The sequence below is a fragment of the Sus scrofa genome, chromosome 6 (genome assembly GCF_054392235.1).
Source record: "Sus scrofa isolate SSC_HxYL_T2T_F1_AM1 chromosome 6, Sscrofa_HxYL_maternal_Yorkshire_Landrace_v2.0, whole genome shotgun sequence".
NCBI lineage: Eukaryota > Metazoa > Chordata > Mammalia > Artiodactyla > Suidae > Sus > Sus scrofa.
This window is the reverse complement of record NC_139388.1, coordinates 66,904,927-66,920,809: the sequence shown is the minus strand read 5'-3', so window position 1 is coordinate 66,920,809 and position 15,883 is coordinate 66,904,927. Positions and strand designations below refer to the sequence as shown.

General features: G+C 46.8%; 2 protein-coding genes and 1 long non-coding RNA gene across 16 annotated transcripts in view; 1 reads left to right on the top strand and 2 right to left on the bottom strand.

Moving 5' to 3' along the window:
• Positions 1-15,883, bottom strand: part of LOC110261339 (zinc finger protein 444) — a 996,914-nt gene that overhangs the window by 473,571 nt on the left and 507,460 nt on the right. The window lies entirely within an intron of this gene.
• LOC102167727 (uncharacterized) overlaps positions 2,134-15,883 on the top strand; it is a 30,432-nt gene continuing 16,682 nt past the window's right edge. For 3 of the 8 annotated variants that reach the window (XR_014806884.1, XR_014806883.1, XR_014806882.1), the window contains exons 1-4: positions 2,134-2,409; positions 9,593-9,742; positions 11,674-11,792; positions 12,941-13,160. This is a non-coding gene — a long non-coding RNA (uncharacterized LOC102167727). Of the gene's footprint in view, positions 2,410-9,592; positions 9,743-11,673; positions 11,793-12,940; positions 15,625-15,883 lie in introns of those variants that run through there. The other 5 variants (XR_014806888.1, XR_014806887.1, XR_014806886.1 and 2 more) reach the window with 3 other exon arrangements.
• The window catches only part of LOC100737218 (uncharacterized), a 67,612-nt gene continuing 63,321 nt past the window's right edge, over positions 11,593-15,883 (bottom strand). For all 7 annotated transcript variants that reach the window (XM_084962297.1, XM_084962299.1, XM_084962298.1 and 4 more), the window contains one exon: positions 11,593-13,415. The gene's annotated coding sequence lies outside the window, so the exon portion shown is untranslated. The remainder of the gene's footprint in view (positions 13,416-15,883) is intronic.

Genomic DNA, 15,883 nt, shown 5'->3' with positions numbered 1-15,883 from the left:
TCTGTGGCTCAGGTGTGATCCCTGGGCCAGGAACTTCTGCATGCCTCAGGCATGGCCCCCCAAAATTTAAAAATTCTAAGACTAGGTGACAAAGGAAGAGTAGGAGTGGATATTAGCAATGGGGATGGTTGAAAGACTCTTTCAGCCAATAGTTTGCACCTCCCTTCATAGTGCAACCAGGAAGGAGTTAAATGTGGGTTCCTGGCTCAGTCCGACGGTGGAAAAGTAACTGCCAGGTGCCTCCCTGTCTCACAACTCCCAGAGCCTGGATTCTCCTTCAGTGCCCTTTCATGCAGCCTCCTACCCTTAGGCAGGAGACAGACCCATCCCTCGGTAAAACCTAAGTGAGGGAGACACTAAAATGCCAGAGTGCTTTCTAGTTCTACCACAGAAAATACCATGGATCGGGTGGTCAAAACAACAAACATTTATTTTTCACAGTGCTAGAGTGGGCGAGGACAGTGAGCACAAAAACTCAGTCCATAGTAATCGCTTTTAGAAGATTTTGGGAGTTCCCATTGTGGTACAGTTGTTAATGAACCCGACTAGTATCCATGAGGACACAAGTTCGATCCCTGGCCCTGCTCAGTGGTCAGGGGTCAGGCGTTAGTGTGAGCTGTGGTGTAGGTCGAAGATGTGGCTCGGATCTAGTATGACTGTGGCACATGCCAGCAGCTGCAGCTCCTATTCGACCCCTAGTCTGGAAACTCCCACATGCTGCGGGTGCAGCCCTCGAAAAAAACTCCAAAAACCAAAAATTAATTATGGGGTTCTTGTCATGGCTCAGTGGTAACGAACCCGACTTGTATCCATGGGGACATGGGTTCGATCCCTGACTTTGCTCAGTGCGTTAAGAATCCAGCATTGCCATGTGCTGTGGTGTAGGTTGAAGATGTGGTTCAGATCTGGCATTGCTGTGGCTGTGGCATAGGCCGGCAGCTGCAGTTGTGATTAGATCTCTAGCCTCGGAACTTCCATAGTCTCAGGTTTAGCCCTAAAAAAGGCAAAAAACAAAACAAAACAAAACATTTTGCTCTTCAGTAAGTATTTGTTGAGAGGCTACCAGGTGACAGAAGCTCATTCATATGATAGACAACATGGCAAAGTGAGTTTGAATATTTTTTTCTTAACAAATATCACTTTTTTTTTTTTTTTTTTTTTTTTTTTGGCTCTTTAGGGCTGTACCCACAGAATGTAGACATTCCCAGTCAGGGGCAAATCAGAGCTATAGCCACCGGCCTGCCTACACCACAGCGACAGCAACACAGGATCTGAGTCTCATCAGCAACCTACACCACAGCTTTCTGGCAACACCGGATCCCTGACCCACTGAGCAAAGGCCAGGAATCGAATCTGCATCCTCATGAATGCTAGTCGGGTTTGCTACTGGGCCATAACAGGAACTTCCAAATATTTCTGCTTCTGACTGATGTGGGTATAACTCGTCTGAAGGGGTAGGTACGAACACTAAAAAAATCTTAAGTTATTTTTGTCTATCCTCATTGCCGTAGGAATGTTTTTTTGTTTGCTGGTTTAGGGTTTTTTTTGACCTCGCCTGTGCCATGTGGACGTTCCCAGGCCAAGGATCCAGCTTAAGCTACAGCAGTAACAATGGGGATCCTTAACCTATTGAGCCACCAGCAGGAACTAAGGTGTTTGAATTTTTATAACTTTCACATTTGAATTGCAGTACGATAATTGTTATGTGTTTCCTTTACCAGTGGACACACCTCTGGGGACTATGTAATAACAGGTGCATTTGTATCTGTAGCCTCTGGGAGCATCTGAAAGAATATGTTTAACCTCTGAGAACACGCTGAGCTTCAGAGTCTGAACTAATATGTCTCCAAAACAGCTGCGTGATCGGTGGCGGACAAGACTTCCCAGAAATCCGAGCACGGCCTCTTTAGGTAGGAGCGAAGTCCCTCTGCACCGGAACCCAGAAGCGCCATTTCCCAGGGTCCGGGCGGCGGAGCGCGGCCGCTTCGCTCGACCGCAGCTTGCGGAACCCGCAGGCGCAGCGTGTGGCGCTGTGGCAACTACTTTACCCAGAATGCTCCGCGACGGGGGCCGCGAGGTCCAGCCAATCAGAGGGTCATAATGAGGTCGTTTCCGCCTGAGGAAAAATCTGGGGGCGGGGCTTCCGGCCTTCTTTTCGCTCGCGGCTGTTCTGACTCGTCTGGGTCTCCCTGACTCCGAAACGCTGGCTCTGGGCCGAGCGACTGTCCTGTTAGGTCCGGGAAGAGTCGTTTTCCGCGTGGCGCAGAGGCGGGCCTGAGGTTCGCCACTCGGCACGGGCTTCCCCGCGCCCGGCCTGGGATGGAGACCGTGGCGCCCGCGACCCCCTCTTCTCCCGCAGCTCCGCCCGCAGAGCTCGATGGCGGCGGCCGCGCGGAGGACCCGCCTCAGGTAAACGCCTGTCCTCAGGCCCTCCTCGCCCTCCCCCCACCGGACACTAAAGCCCCGAGTGCGGGGCGCCTGCAGCCCAGGCCCCGGGGCCCAGGACGGAGAGGCGGTTGTGGGTGCGGCCCTATTTCGGACACAGTGCGATGGCGCGTGGGGAGGGTACGGGTGGAGGGATGTAGCCCAGCCGGCCTCTGGCTTCTAAGCACCGGCAGCAGATTGAGCCTGGGAGACAGAGGTGGGTGAAGCGAAGGAACAGCTTTATTGCTTTGCCAGGCAAAGGAGGCCACAGCCGAGGAATGCCCTCAAAACTCTGAGGTTTAGGTGGAAAAACAGGGCTGTTGATAAGGATCAGCGTGTCTTCATTCTTTCCCCTCCATAGATTATTTCAGAATGGTCAAGACTGGGGTCAGGCGGTCCGGTGATGATTTCTCGTGGTTTTCCGGCCTATCCCACAGAGACCTCTTTAGAATGAAGAATGCTTACAAAGGAAGGGAATGTTAGGGCGTCTTGCAAAGGCGAAAACTGCCAGGTGCACGATGTAACTTTCACTAGAAAGTAATCATTAGGAAAAGAAAGCAGTCAAGCAAGGAAGAAATCATCTGGGGAAAGCCGGTTGGGGTCAATGCGGTTAGAGTAAGTGTGTGGGCATAACGTAATGAAAGGCAGTTTTCACTAATTTTCAGCTTAGCAGGGATACCTGGTAAAAGGCGAACTGAGCCTTGAGGCATAGCGCATGAGTAGCTACTCTGAGTGCCATTCTTGAGGGCCAGGCAGAGGTACAGGGAAACCTGGGCCCATCAACTGGTGGTAACTCATTGCTTTTTCCCCATTTCCCTGACTGCTTATGGAACCAACACAGTCAGTTGGGAAGGGTCCTATTCCTTCACTGACCCTGACTCCCAACCACTGGATTGTAGTGTCTCGGGACTCTTAAGTGCTATTGCCCCCGTTCGTACATCCCACTTTGGACTGGTGGGGCGATGGGGAGGCTCTTAGAGACTTGTGTCTGGCAGGTGGCCCAGGCACCTCAAGGGAAGTGTTGATGAGAGACAGAGGCAGAGTCATAGCAGCAGTTGAGATGAAATGACACTCAAGCTAGAGCTAGTGCTTATTTACCACTCACTGTACACACCAGGATTTTGTGGTGCTCGTTTTTCATTCAGCCTGCAGGAGAAGGCCAGGAGCCAGTGATGTGGTCATTGTGAGAGTCACTAGGCCTGGGGTAGGCCCCACGTGGCCTGGGCTTTGAATGAGGGATAGGTGGATAGAGGAAGGTTGTGAGCCGTCAGGGGACAGCAAGTCAAGCACAGAAGTGGAAGAGGGCCATGTGGGTCTGAGATGGACATGTGTTTCTGTGTGGCTAAGCCTGGGACAAGGAATGGAACTAGGTAGGGAGAAGTCGTAGAAAGTTTTGGGGGCTGCGACTGCTAGTGGAAGCCCTGGGATGTCGGGTGTAATACTGGATTGTTTTGGAACATCTCAAGCATAATCTAGATGTCAGCTGCCAAACTGTAGCACAGGCCCATTGGGATGACCTTAACGCAGGTGGTAGAAGTGGGATGGTCCTGAGTGCAAGCTGCCTTATCCCTACTCTGCTCCTACAGATAAGCTCTCACAGCCAAATTACCGCCCTGTCCTTTTTTGGGCGGGGCGGGGGGGAGGCACACCCATAGCATGCAGAAGTTCCCAGGCCAGGGATCCAACCCTCGCCACAGCTATAGTCAGAGCCACAGGGGTGAAAACCCCAGATCCTTAACCTGCTGAGCCATGAGGGAACTCCAACCCCCTTTTTATCGAGACCAGAGCAGTTCCTCTTTGTCCCTTTGTAGCAGGTTTCACTTCCTACCAGTCCACAGTATTATGCAAGAAGCCAATCCCATTTTCTGGGAACTCCTTTAACCGTTTTATACATAGTATTAATCCCATACTCCTAGTTTATCTCTTCCCCGAATCTCTTTCCTTTTTTTTGTCTTTTTAGGGCTTCATGCATGGCATATGCAGGTTCCCAGGACAGGAATCTAATCAGAGCTACAGCTGCCAGCCTATACAGCAGCCACAGCAGCTCGGGATCCGAGCCGCCTCTGCGACCTACACCACACCTCATGGCAACGCCAGATCCTTAACCCACTGAGCGAGGCCAGGGATCGAACCCACACCTCATCGTTCCTAGTTGGGTTTGTTAAACACTGAGCCACGACAGGAACTCCTGTAGACTCTTTGATGATGGCCATTCTGACTGGTGTGAAGTGGTGACTCACTGTAGTTTTGATTTGCATTTCTCTAATAATTAGTGATGTTGAACATCTTTTCATGTGTCCGCTGGCCACCTGTATGTTTAGAGAACTGTCTGTTTAGGTGTTCTACCCATTTTTTGAATGGCTTGTTTGGTGTTTTGGGGTAGAGTTGTATGAGATATTGGTGTATTTTGGAAGTTAACCCCTTGTTGGTCACAGCGTTTGCAAATATTGTCTCCCATTCCGAATGTTATGCTATGTTGTGCAAAAGCTCCTAAGTTTGAATAGGTCTCATTTGTTTATTTTTGCCTTTCTTTTTCTTATGAGACTGATCTAAAAATATTGCTGTGATTTATCTCCGAAAATGTTAGGACTATGTCGTATTTCATGTTTAGGTCTTTAAACCGTTTCGAGTTTATCGTATATGGTGTGAGGGAGCGTTCTAATTTCATTGATTTATATGAGGCCGACCAGCTTTCCCAAAACCACTTGTTGAAGAGACTGTCTTTTCTCCATTATATATTCTTGCCTCCTTTGACAAAGATTAATTGACCATAGGTGTATGGTTTATTTCTGGGTTCTCATTCTGTTCCATTGATCCATCTGTTTTTGTGCCAGTACCACAGTTTTTTATTTTTTGGGTGGTTTTTTTTTTTTTTTTTTGCTTTTTAGGGCTGAGGGTTGGCATATAGAAGTTCCTAGGCTAGGGGTCAAATTGGATCTGCAGCTGCCAACCTACACCACAGCTCATGCCAATACAGGATCCTTAACCCACTGAGCGAGGCCAGGGATGGAACCTGCATCCTCATGGATGCTCGTCAGGTTTGTTACCACTGAGCCACAACCCGAATTCCCACACTGTCCTGATTACTGTAGCTTTGTAGTAATGTCTGGAGTTTGAGAAGCTCCAGCTTTGTTCTTTCCCCTCAGCATTGATTTGGTAGTTCTGGGCTTTTAGTGGTTCAATATAAATTTTATTTTTATTTTTTTAATTCAGTGAATTTTATTACATTTATAGTTGTAAAACTATCACCACAATCCAATTTTATAACTTTTCCATCCCAAACCTCCCCACTCATCCCTCCCCCGACCCCCAACCTGTCTCCTTTGGTAATCATAAGTTTTTCAAAGGCTGTGAGTCAGTTTCTGTTCTGCAAGTAATTCATTGTATCCTTTATTTGGATTCCACATATAAGTGACAGTATGTGATGATGTTTGTGTCTCACTAACTTCACTTAGCATGATAATTTCTAGGTCCATCCATGTTCTGCAGTGCAATTATTTCATTCCTTTTTATGGCTGAGTCATATTCCTTTGTGTATATGTACCACATCTTCTTTATCCACTCCTCTGTCAGTGGACATTTGGGTTGCTTCTGTGTCTTGCCCATTGTATATAATGCTGCAGTGGACATTGGAGAACACGTGCGTTTTCAAGTCATGGTTTTCTATGGATAGATGCCCGTGTAATTTTTAGTTTTTTGAGGAATCTCCATACTGTTTTCCACAGTGGTTGCACCGATTTACATTCCCACTAACAGTGTAGGAGGGTTCCCTTTACTCCATACCCTCTCCAGCATTTATTGTTTGTAGACTTTTTGATGATGGCCATTCTGACTGGTGTAAGGTGGTACCTCATAGTAGTGATGCTGAACATCTTTTCATGTGTATTTTGGTCATCTGTGTGTCTTCTTTGGAGAATTGTCTGTTTAGATCTTCTGCCCATTTTTTGATGGGGTTGTTTTTTTGGATTGAGCTGCAGGAGGTGTTTACTTTTTTTTTTTTTTTTTTTTTTTTTTTTTTGTCTTTTGTCGTTGTTGTTGTTGCTATTTCTTGGGCCGCTCCCGCAGCATGTGGAGGTTCCCAGGCTAGGGGTTGAATCGGAGCTGTAGCCACCGGCCTACGCCAGAGCCACAGCAACGCGGGATCCGAGCCGCGTCTGCAACCTACACCACAGCTCACGGCAACGCCGGATCGTTAACCCACTGAGCAAGGGCAGGGACCGAACCTGCAACCTCATGGTTCCTAGTCGGATTCGTTAACCACTGCGCCACGACGGGAACTCCGTGTTTACATATTTTTAAGATTAATTCCTTCATCAGCAGATGTCAGTCACTTCATTTGCAGATTTTTTCTCCCAGTCTGTGGGTAGTCTTCGTCTTGTTTAGGGTTTCCTTTGCTGTGCAAAAACTTTTAATTAGGTACCATTTATTTTATTTATTTATTTGACTGCATCCAAGGCATGTGGAAGTTCCTGGGCCAGGGATTGAACCAGCGCCATAGGAGCAGTCCAAGCTGCTGCAGAGACAATGCCAGATCCTTAACCTGCTGTGCCACATGAGAGCTCGTTTATTTTTGTTTTTACTGTCACTACTCTGCGAGGTGGATCTGAGAAGCTATTGCTGTGGTTTATTTCAGAGTGTGTTTGGCCTATGTTTTCCTCTAGGAGTTTTATGGTGTTATGTTTAGGTCTTTAATCCTTTTTGAGTTTATTTTTGTGTATGGTATTAGGGAGTGTTCTAATTTCATTCTTTTCCAGGGAGCTGTCCAGTTTTCCCAGCACCACTTATTGAAGGGACTGTCCTTTTTCTATTGTGTATTCTTGCCTCCTTTGTCATAGATTACTTGACTATAGGTGCATGGATTTAATTCTGAGGTTTCTATCCTGTTCCACTGATGTGTATTTCTGTTTTTGTGCCAGTACTATATTGTTTTGATGACTGCAGTTTTATAGTATAGTCTGAAGTCAAGGAGCCTGATTCCTTGAACTCCATTTTTCTTTCTCAGGATGGCTTTGGCTATTCTGGGTCTTTTGTGCTTCCAAAAAAAAACTTTAACATATTTTAGTCTGGGGGTTCCCATCATGGCTCAGCAGAAATGAATCTGTCCAGTAGCCATGAGGTTGCAGGTTCGATCCCTGGCCTCACTCAGTGGATTAAGGATCTGGTATTGCTGTGGCTGTGGTGTAGGCTGGCCACTACAGCTCTGATTTGACCCCTGTCCCAGGAACCTCTATATGCCACAGGTGTGGCCCTCAAAAAAGACAAAAAAAAATTTGTTCTAGTTCTGTGAAAAATGTCCTTGGTAATTTGATAAGGATTGCATTGAATCTGTAGATTGCCTTTGGAGGTGTAGTCATTTTGACAATATTGATTCTTCCAGTCCAAGAGCATGATATATTTTTCCATCTGTTTGTATCACCTTTGATTTCCTTCATCAGCATCTTATAGTTTTCAGAGTACAGTTCTCTTGTCTCTTTATGTAGGTTTATTCCTAGGTATTTTATGGTAAAAGGGATTGTTTCCCTAATTTCTCTTTGTGACCTTTCATTGTTAGTATAAAGAAATGCAGTCAATTTCTGTGTATTAAAATTTTGTATCCTTCAATTTTACCAAATGCATTGATGAACTCTGAAAATTTGCTTGTAGCATCTTTAGGATTTTCTAGGTATAGTATCATGTCATCTGCAAACAGTGATAGTTTTACTTATGTCTTTTTCTTTGTTTTGTTGAAGCTTGTTCAGCAGTTGGTTGTAATTTTGTGGCTTTTATGAGAAAAGAGCTCCAGTCCTACTCTGCCATCCTCATCCCATCTCCTCCATATACATTTTAGAATTATTTGTTCTATTTCTGTGAAAAATGTCATGGATAAGGTAATGAGATTGCATTAGATCTATAGGTTGCTTTGGGTGGTATGGCCATTTTAACAGCATTAATTATTCCAACCCAAGAGCACGAGATATCTTTTCATGAAATTTTCTTTTTAATAGTTTTCTGTCCTCTGGAATATGATATGCTGAGTGGTTTTAACCCAGTGATGGCGGCTCATCAGCCCTGTCTTCCCCTGACTAGTTGCTTTGTCCAAGTCCCATGTACTTGATCGTTTTGTGGGGAGGATGAAGAGTCCTCAGTGGTACCCTGGCTGAACACAAATACAGCCTCCGCACAGTGGAGTCAGAGGGAGCTTCTTCTGTGAAGAGTGACCCCCAAGGGAGAGCATTACGTCAGGGTTGTGTTTGAATCATACTATTCTGTTTTACTAGTATTTTGGTTCCAGTGACCATATTTTCTGCATTTTCTTCCCCACTCTTGACACTTGCTCAGCTGTTAGTTCCATATCTTCTCACTTCTATACTTATATTCAGCCCATGACCAATCTTTACATCTCTTGCCTCCATGTCTCATCCATTTTTCTCACAGATCCACTTGCGCTGGTCTCCAGATCTGGCCTACTTGTGAAGTGTGTTCCGTTCCTTAAACAGTCTTTGACCAGCAGCGGCTCCGTGGCAGTTTTTTCCAGGGCCTGGACACAGCTTTCTACTTAGCACTTGTGTTACCAACAAACAGGTTCTGTTTGCTGAGGAGCAAGCTTTACACCCTGCTTTTCCTCCCTGGGACACACTGCATGGCTGCGTCTTCACCTCGTGAAGCTGTCTCCACCCTGGGGTCTTTACAGCCCATTCCTGCTCAACAGCCCCATCCTCAGTCTGAATCCAACTTGCTGTTGTTGCAAATGGTCCCGTGGACTCACTGCTGGGTTTGTCAGACACAGCCTGTGTGTGGGCTGCCCCCTCCCAGTGCAGTCAGCATGCATCACACTAATATTTCTTTCTTTCTTTTTTTTTTTTGTCTTTTTAGGGCCACACCCACGGCATATGGAGGTTCCCAGGCTAGGGGTCTAATCGGAGCTGCCGGCCTACGGCAGAGCCACAGCAATGCGGGATCTGAGTCCCGACTGCAACCTACACCCCAGCTCACGGCAACGCCAGATCCTTAACCCACTGAGCAAGTCCAGGGATCGAACCCGAAACCTCATGGTTCCTAGTCGGATTCATTTCTGCTGTGTCACAACGGGAACTCCCACACCCACGCTAAATATTTCTTATGTTCCAACTGTCAGCATGAAGCAGAGAATGAGGAGGCTTCTTTTCTTTTTTCTTTTTTTTCCTCGAAGAGGTCTCCCGTGAGAAGGGCATTTCCCAGGCAGGACTCCTAGGGCAGATCCATCGTTCATGAAGAGCCACCCCTGTGAAATGTGTGGCCTCACAGACAATTGGCACTTGGATGAGCAGCAGCCAACACATGACAGGCAGAAACTGCACAGGTATGTGGCATGAGAAACAAATTTATGTCAGCATAAACCTTCATTTTTCAGAAGCAGTGCATTAGGGAGAAGCCCTTGGTGAGTGACGTACACAGAGCCTCGTCTGTAAACACCATGTGTCAGGGGAGCCCTTTATTTTCAGTGTAGTTGGGAACGACTTCTAGGCCAACGTTGAATTTTTTGAGCAATAAGCCACCCATACCAGGGAAAGGTCAAGCAGCAGAGCTGACGGTGGGACAGCCTTTCAGAGGGAAAAACTCCTTTCGGGGAGAATGCATGAAAGCCTTTAGCTGCAAACATACACTTGTTCAGCACCACCTCACTAGAGGAAGCAGTTTTTTTCCTTCAATTCTTTTTGTTGTTTGTCTTTTTTTAGGGCTGCACCCAAGGCATATGGATGTTCCCAGGCTAGGAGTTGAATTGTAGCTGTTGCCACTGGCCTACGCCACAGCTACAGAAAGGCCAGATCCCAGCCATGTCTGGGACCTGTACCACAGCTCACGGCAATGCCAGATCTTTAACCCACTGAGCGAGGCCAGGGATTGAACCTGTGTCCTCATGGATACTAGTCAGATTTGTTTTCACTGAGCCTTGGTGGGAACTCCGAGGAAGCTACTTTATGTGCAGTCTAAGTAAGAAATTATCTAGTGAAACCTGGGAGTTCCGGTTGTGCCTTACCAGTTAACGAATCTGACTAGCATCCATGAGGACACAGGTTCCATTCCTGGCCTTGCTCAGTGGGTTAAGGATCCGGTGTTGCTGTGAGCTGTGGAGTAGGTCGCAGATGTGGCTTGGATCTGGCATTGCTGTGGCTGTGGTATAGTTGGCAGCTGTAGCTCTGATTCGACCCCTAGCCTGGGAACCTCCATATGCTGCGGGTGCAGCCCTAAAGAGCTAAAAAAAAAAGAAAAGAAAAGAATAAAATCATTTATTTAGCAAAAGCTGCAATATCAATCAGTACCACAGTAGAAAAAGACTTAAAGAGTTTGTGGAATGTGCGAAATCCTTTAGGCAAAAACCCGACTTCACTGAACCGGGAAGAGTTCACAAAGGAAAAAAGTAACTTTTTTTTTTGCCTCAAGACATAGGGAGTTCCCGGGCCAAGGATCAGATCGAGCAGCAGTTGCAACCTGCGCCGCAGCTTTGGCAACACAGGATCCTTAACCCATTGTGCTGGGCCAGGGATCAAACCTGTGTCCCAGCATTCCAGAGATGCTGCTGATCGTGTTGTGCCACAGTGGGAACTCCAAGAAAGAACTTTTAAATGTGGGAATGTGGGGAATTATTTAACCACAAGTGCTATCTTTTTTTTTTTTCTTTTGTCTTTTTGACTTTTCCAAGGCTGCTCCCACGGCATATGGAGGTTCCCAAGCTAGGGGTCCAGTTGGAGCTGTAGCGACCAGCCTCCAGAGCCACAGCAACGCCAGATCTGAGCCGCATCTGCGACCTACCCCATAGCTCACGGCAACGCCGGATCCTTAACCCACTGAGCAAGGCCAGGGATTGAACCTGCAACCTCATGGTTCCTAGTCGGATTTGTTAACCACTGAGCCAAGACGGAAACTCCAACACAAGTGCTATCTTTTTAAAGACCAAAGACTTCACACTGGAGAAGGGCCTTCTGCGTGTAGTAAATATTTAACATCCTTCACCTACAACTCCAGTCTACTGCAATACCGTAATGTTCCCATTGGATAATCCCCGAAAGAGTGTGGGGAGTGTGGGAAATCCTTTAGCCTGAAGACTAGTTTCATTACACATCAGACAGAGAGTTCATACTGGGGAAAGGGCAGTGAATGTGAGAAAGCCTTCAGCCTTATCATTGGAAACAACAAAATTCCCATGAGAAAAACAGGGAATATGTGTTTTGTTTATTTTTAATTTTTTAAGTACAATATTTTGTCTCATTTATTATTGATGTCTTAATACAGATTTGTAGAAATGGAATTGCTGCAAAAAAGTACTGCATGTTCATGCTGGATATGACAAGCTTCCTTTTCTACAGTTTGTTCCAGTTTGTACTCAAACCAACAGGAAATCATGACCGCAGGTATGATCTTTTGAATGTTTTTAATTTTATACATATATATGTGTGTATATATACAAGCACACACAGAGACATACCCCATTCTCCCCAGAGGACTGTTTTTTTGTTTTGTTTGTTTTTTTTACTTTTTTTTGCTTTTTTTAGGGCTGCGCCTGTGGCATATGGAGGTTCCCAGGCGTGGGGTCGAATTGGAGGTACAGCTGCCGGCCTACACCACAGCCACAGCAACACAGGATCTGAGCCGCATCTGCGACCTACACCACAGCTCACGGCAACGCCAGATCCTTAACCCACTGTGCGAGGCCGGGGATCAGACCCGCAACCTCAGGGTTCCTAGTCGGATTTGTTTCCATTGTTCCACGACGGGAACTCCCCAGAGGGCTGTTTGGATTCTGCAGTTGAACACTAAGGGAGATGCCTCGTGAGGGTGTCATCTGCCTCAGTTGAACCTCAAACATATGAAAATCTGTATTAATTCCAGATCTGTGGGAGCTGCATTTTTCCTTTAAATGCCTAGAGTTGGCACCAGATTTATGTCACTGCAGTTCTGTAGCAAAACCCTTTCACGTCTGTCTTTGGTGCCCACAGTGTGCGCCACTCACCCCCGCTCCCCCATCGTGTCCAGGAAGGTAAAGGGCGGTGTTCTGCCTCAGGGGAGGGCTTTATGAAACGCCGGACCACTCAGTCCCGTCTCTGATGCCTCAGGCAGTGTGGACTGGGGCCACTTCTGACTGGGAGGATTCTGCGGCGACTTGAAAAGATGCACGACCTTTGTCTAGAGTGCCGCTGACACCACGATCTCTGTGTTGGATTTTCCGTTTTCCAGTCGTGAACCTGAGGACAGCCTGCCTCCCATTACCCTGGTTTTCGTGATGATGAAGGCAGGCCCTCCCATTTAAGTGTGGGAATGCTTTGTATTGAGTGGTTGGTAAATAGGGATGACTGGGTTTTGTGTGCCTCAGAGAGGACAGTGCGATGGCTCGGAAATTATGGTTCTCTCTCCGCTTTCGGCCTGGTTTCCATCGCTGCCTAAAGCCTCCTTTGTAGGCTGACTGCCATGCTCTTTGGCGGGTTCAGAGGTCAGCTTGTGGAGGGGAGACTTGTGACAACCCTGTCACTTCTGGAGCACCATGAAGTTGTCTTGTTCACAGGGATGTGGCATTGTGCTCAGGACGAACGAGGGCAGTCTCTTCCCAGGTCCTGCAGAGGAGCCGTGGAGCCTGCTGTGCACAACTGTTGAGGGATCATCCTCATTCCAGACACGCTGGACTCACAGGACGAGGGGGCAGGACGCTGCAACCGACTGCTGGGCACGTGCCTCTCAGGACAGCATCCGCCTGACCCGCCACTGTGGCTGGGAAGGATGAGCAGGTACAGAACTTCTCACAGTCCTCAGGCCTGTGTCCTGGGTCACTGCAGGCCTCCTCAGTGGACATCAGCCAAAGACACTGTGGGTCACTGCAGCCTGTCTGGCTCTGGCTCTTCCCCTCAGGACCAGTGCTTTACAGGAGGTGTGCAGGAGAAGGAGGGAGAGCTTAGTCCGGCCTGCATTTACATGGCACAGCTGGGAACAGCCTCCGCTGCTCCCCAGGACTTGCTGCCCCTGAGGCGAGAGGGAGGCCCTGACTGGAGAGAGAAGGGTATGTCAGCATTAGTGTCACCAAATCTCATTTCCAGGAAAAATAAGGAATTCCAGGTTTTAAAGCTTCGAGAAGGTATAAATGACGTGCAGTGAACATTAGTGTGGTAGGTTCCGACATTTACATAAACTCATGAAGTCTGGATCACACAACGAATCTCTTCATGACCCCATGTCTACCTTGCGTTTATTTTTAATCACTGAAAGATGGCTGATTTCCAGTATCGTGTTAGTTTTAGGTATACAGGTGACTGTATAACTGCAAGGTGATTCCATATTTTTGATTTTGTTCCATTGCAGGTTATTACAAGATACTGAATATAGTTGCTGCGCTGTGCAGCAAACCTTTATCAAGTTAGTAGTTGGTTATCCGCACTCCTGTTTCCCCTTCTCTCCCTTCCCCTGTGGTAACCACAAGTTTGTTTCCGTGTCTGAGAGTGATTCTGTTCTGTAAGTGGATTCACATGCTGTTATTTTTGTTGTTGTTGTCTTTTTGCTATTTCTTGGGCCGCTCCCGCGGCATATGGAGGTTCCCAGGCTAGGGGTCGAATCGGAGCTGTAGCCGCCAGCCTACGCCAGAGCCACAGCAATGCTGGATCCGAGCCGCGTCTGCAACCTACACCACAGCTCACGGCAACGCCAGATTGTTAACCCACTGAGCAAGGGCAGGGACCAAACCCGCAACCTCATGGTTCCTAGTCGGATTCGTTAACCACTGCGCCACGATGGGAACTCCACATGCTGTTATTTTTAAGACTCCACGTATAATACACAGCACACACTTGTCTTTTTTTGACCCACCTCACCTAGTATATTTTCTGGGTCCATCCATGATGCTGCAGGTGGCTGTATTTCATGACTTTCTCTGGTGGAGTTGTCGTCTATTGAATACGTACACGTGTGTGTGTGTGTGTGTGTGGATATTAAGTATATACACACTCTATGGCGTATACATGTATGTATACACATCACCTCTTCCTCACCCGTGCATCTGTTAATGGACCACAGATGCGTCCATGTCTCGGGAATTGTAAAGAGTGCCACTGTGGACACGGTATGTCTTTTCCATACTGTTTTCCATAGTGGCTGGACTTTCCTTTTCTCCGCACCTTCTCTGGCAATTACTGTATGTAGACTTTTGATGATGGCCATGCTGACTGGAGAGGGGTAGTTTTGATTTGGAGCATAATTAGTAATCCTGAGCATCTTTTCATGTGCCTGCTGGCCATCTGTCTGTCTACCTTGGAGAAATGTCTCTTTAGGTCTTCTGCCCATTTTTTGATTGGTTTTTGTTTGATACTGAGTTATGGGAGCTGTTTGTATATTTTGGATACTTTGTAGACTTTATAATCTCCTTTCTTCTCCCCTCTAGTCAGCCGCAGATTTAGTTTCCTTTACAGTAGAAATAAGGCTGCACTGTCTAGAGTTTTATGATTGAAGTCATAGAGTGTTAACTCCTTCTTCCCCCCGGGCTACCCACATGCACTGTCTTTAAGATTCATTAAGGGAGTTCCCGTTGTGGCGCAGTGCTTAACGAATCCGACTAGTATCCCTGGCCCAGCTCTGTGGGTTAAGGATCCAGTGTTGCCATGAGCTGCAGTGTAGGTCGCAGGTGCAGCTTGGATCTGTGTTGCTGTGGCTGTGGTGTAGGCCAGTGGCTACAGCTCCGATTCAACCCCTAGCCTGGGAACCTCCATATGCCACGGGAGCGGCCCAAGAAATGGCAAAAAGACAAAAAGAAAAAAAAAAAAAAAAAAAGATTCATTAAGGATGTGTACATGAATATGAATAGTCCTTACATGATGCTTATACGAAGATGCTTTTCATAAAGCTGAAAAGTATGATGTTCTGTGGATACACCATCTTTGTTCTGCTTAAGGACATCTAAGTTTAGGCTGCTGGGAATAAAACTCCTACATAGGGAGTTCCCCTGTGGTGCAGTGGAAACAAATCTGACTAGTATCTATGAGGATGCGGGTTTGATCCCTGGCCTTACTCAGTGGGTTGGGGATCCGGTGTTGCCCTGAGCTGTGGTATAGGTCGCAGATGCAGCTTGTATCCTGTGTGGCTGTGACCATGGCACAGGCCAGCAGCTGTAGCTCTAATTAGATCCCTAGCCTGGGAACTTCCTTATGCCGTGGGTGTGGCCCTAAAAAGCAAAAAAAAAAAAAAAATCTAAAACCACTACATGAAAAATGTAATTTCTCATATGTCTTTCATTTATTCTGTGTTAACATCATGGGTTCTAATATCTAACAGAGGAGATAAGTATATAACTTTTTAAGAAATGTCAAACTGATCTAAGTCAACTTTACTAGCAGTGTGGGAGTTTCAGTTCTTTCACATCCTTGGCAATAGTGGGTGTGATGAGTCCTTTTAACTTCTGAGGCTTTTACATGATTTTTTTGTTTGTTTTTAATGGCTTCGCTTGTTGCATATGGCAGTCTCCGGCAGG